The sequence below is a fragment of the Myotis lucifugus genome, unplaced genomic scaffold, assembly GCF_000147115.1.
Source record: "Myotis lucifugus unplaced genomic scaffold, Myoluc2.0 scaffold_95, whole genome shotgun sequence".
Taxonomy (NCBI): domain Eukaryota; kingdom Metazoa; phylum Chordata; class Mammalia; order Chiroptera; family Vespertilionidae; genus Myotis; species Myotis lucifugus.
In genome coordinates this window covers 4,137,789-4,141,492 of record NW_005871143.1, presented here as the reverse complement: position 1 = coordinate 4,141,492, position 3,704 = coordinate 4,137,789, and the positions used below count along the sequence as shown (strand labels likewise).

Here is a 3,704-nt window from a genome sequence, read left to right as displayed (position 1 = left end):
GCCCCCCCAAGCACTACGGAGAGATTTACATGCAGGCGAAAGTCTAAATGGGTGACTCCTGTGAATCCCCTCTTCATGAGGTGACAAGGAAAATGACACTTAGACCATTGCATTGGAGTGGAGAAATCAAAATGAAATACATTCTTTAAGCAAAGTACAGTGGCATCAGATTACTCATGAATCATTAAAAGTTTGAAAAAAACATTCATTTAAAATTCTTTGGGGAGAAAGAATTATAAAACATGTGACAGGCAAAAATGAAACTTTAATCATTCTTATTTTTAACTATTCTTAGCAAGTTTCTATGATTTCTGTGGCCAAACTAGTTAAACTGACAGCTGAATGTTATGTGTGTGTAGTTGTTGTTTCTCTTTAAGAGACATTCAGGTTTCAAATTAAAGAAGCTAGAGGACATACTATGGAATATATCTGTATCACAATAGATGGATGGGCTCATAATATAACTGAAGCAATTTTGTGGGTTTTTTTTTTAAGTCAACAGTTTACACTGTTCCTTGTACTTAACTGGATTCAGAAATGTTATGTCTTGTTTTTGGAAAGGAGAGACTTTCTGTGCTAGTTTTTAGCCAAAATGAGAAAACTATTGTCAACATAAGGATGGTTAACATCATAAATTACATATATGTTTAAGCAGTACTTTGAATTACAAACTTCCCTTTGCATGGATAAGAATCAAATATTAAATATACAGGAGGATTGATTGATTGTGAGAATGTTAATTGGTTTGCCAGTTTTAGCTGGAATGCATATATTTGTCTTGGCTGTGTGTGTATGTAATATCATTTCATATGCACAGTAATGTCCATGACTTTAAATACAAAGAATAAGTCCATATATTGCATTTTATATTATGTATTTGTATTTAAAATTGTATGCTTTTTTAACACATGACATTACATTAACACAGTGCATGCTTGGCCTGTTATTATTACCACAATGAGTTACATTTATAATTTGCCATAATTCTCTATACTGTAGTTTTACTGTAACTCAATATATGGGACATGTGTTTCAGTATATATGCAACACCTTCAAATATTGCTTTGCAAGTTGTATAGAACTAAGAAAATTACATTAGAAAATTATGATCTCAAGATTTTCCTCAATTTTGGCATCAATAGCTACTATATGAAATTTTCAAAGATAGAGCTTCATGTCTCATGCTGCTCATATGCCCCTCCTATTCTAAGCTGAATGCTCGTGTCCTAAAGGCCTTCAGCATAAGACCCAGGGCTGAGTTCTGCATGGTGGTCAAAGCACTGCAGGGAGAGTTCCTCTCAGAAGCATCTCTGCATCACCGCTCAGCGCTCAGCGTAGGAGAGCAGTAACTCATAGAACGTAAAACAACAGGTCCTCAGGGAGATGATCTCCACCTGCTTTTCAACCTGTCCTCAGAGGCTCCGCCCAGGCCCTGGGGAGCAATTAGCCTGATGCCCAGCATCTTTTGTGTTATTGGCAATGGGTGTCCACAAAACATCCTTATACCTGCCCCAGGAACAAAACCAGATTATAACATGTGAAATAGAACAGGCAGTGCCTCCTCAAATAGTCATCTGCAGCCAACTTATCCAAATTTTTTGTAAATAGGACTGTGTTTAGAAAAAAATAGCCCTGGCAGGAATAAGCTGTGAAGATGCCACCAAGTTGTGCTTTTGTTTCCTTTGAGTTGCAGGGGTTGGCCTTGGAAATCTACAATGTACCCAAGTTTCCTTTGTATGTGTAAGCTTTACTGCATACCTATGGCCTTGAAGAAAAACAATAGCAAAACTCCCTGAGTGCCTACCACGTGCTGAAACTGTACCTGGCCCTGGAATGTATCTGTGAGCAAAACTAGACCTTGTCAGTGACCTTGTGGCCTGCACAGTGTTGCTAGAGAGGCAAATGATCAAATCACAAGAAGAAAGCTAGGTCACAGCTATGATAAGGGTAGTGAAAGAAAGATCCTTGGGAAAATGAAAGACTTGACTCAGTCTGAGGCATCAGGGGAACTTCTTCTGAGGGAGGGGTAGGAATTTGTATCCCAAGCAATAGACCAGCATGTGCAGAGTCCCTGCAGTGGAAGAAGCAGATGAACCTTCTGGGAAAGTAGGAAGGACCAGTGGCTGGAGAAGGGAGAGCTGGGAGTGTGGTATGGAATGAGGCTGAGGCTGGAGAGATAAGATTGGACCTTCACTAGACCTGCATCATATAGAACAAATTAGACAAGAGTGTGAGTGACTGAAGATAGACCAGTTAGGAGGTCATTGGCAGATGATAGTAAATTGGACTAATATTTGGTGGTAGGAGTGGATGGATTTGGGTGCTGTTATAAGGAACAAGTGATTGAACTTGATGACAGGTCAGATGTAGGAGGGAGAAAGAGAAGTGTCACGGTTGACATTCTCATGTTGGTTAAGGGTATGTGGAGGTGGCCTTTCCCAGAATGAGTGTTTTGGGAGAGTGACAGGTTTGGAGGAGTGGGGGCAGCGTGGGAGTGAGGGGGAGATAAGATTGCATGTTTTGGTATGTGTTTGAGTTGACCTTGTGATAGCCAAAGTTGGCAGTTGAGTATATGGAAAGCAAAGAAGAGGTCTGTGCCCGATATGTAAATGTTGGGTCATTTGCCTACATATGTCAATTAGTGATGATCATGTATGAGATCCTTAGGGAACAAGTATAGAATAGAAAGAGAGTCAAAGACAGTCTAGTAGACAAAGGAAGAATATCATTACTAATGACTGGATGGAGGAGGATGAATCTGTAAAGGAGCTATAAGGGCAGGGGCTCCAGAGGTGGAAAGAAAACCAGGAGCATGTGGTGTGATGGAGCCAGGATCAGAAAATGCTGCAAGGAGGGTATAATGAACTGTGTTCAGTGCTATAAAGTCAAGTGATGTATAGAAAATCGCCCATTGACTTTAGTGATTCTGATCCATTAGAGGTCATTGATGATTTAGTAAAAGCTCTCTGGGTGAATTATTTGGGTACAGATGCCAGATTAGTGTGGAATGAGAAATTAGAAGAAAAGGGAAAAATAAGGCTACATCTTTGACAAGTCTGGCTGTGGAATGGGGAAGAGAGATAGGACGAGGATGGGTGATGGAGAAAACATGTGTGTCTACAGAAGCTCAAATGTGTGATTTGATTGGGAGGGGGCTGTCTGTGCCTTCTGATTTGTTGTTGCTCTTTTACGATAAAAGCGACATAATCATGACCAGCCAATGTGAAAGATCCCAGAGAGAAAGGGAGTTAGAAAATGTGTGAGACCAGAGAGATCAGGTAAGGGTGCTGAGAAGTCAGGAGTGGGTGGGATGGAAAGCCCAGCTGAAAGGGTTGGTATCAGAAGTAATGAGCCCCTCCTCCACTGAAATGGAGGGAAGCGGTGGGGCTGGCTGCGGAGAGAGGAGTCAGGAAGTTGGGAGCGACCCTCTCTGGTGGCTGAGTTTCTTCTCTAGGTAATAAGTGAGGTTGTCTCCTCACAAAGAGGAGAGGAGGGGTCATGCAGAGGTAAGCCCATTTCAGGTTGATAATTATGAATCTTCACAGCACTGCTGACTTGTTTCGGCCGCTTTGGCTGTCCAGGTACAGCTATGGAGGAAGCAGGTAAGGTGAGGGCTAGAGTTTTGCCAGATGGGTAAAAGAAGAGAAGGGGAGTAATAAATCACCACAAACTTAGTGGCACAGAGCGTCAGAATCATTTCCACA

At 41.4% G+C, this 3,704-nt stretch overlaps 1 protein-coding gene across 1 annotated transcript in view; it reads left to right on the top strand.

Moving 5' to 3' along the window:
* The window catches only part of PHACTR1 (phosphatase and actin regulator 1), a 227,667-nt gene that overhangs the window by 46,149 nt on the left and 177,814 nt on the right, over positions 1-3,704 (top strand). The gene's annotated exons all lie outside the window — the stretch shown is intronic.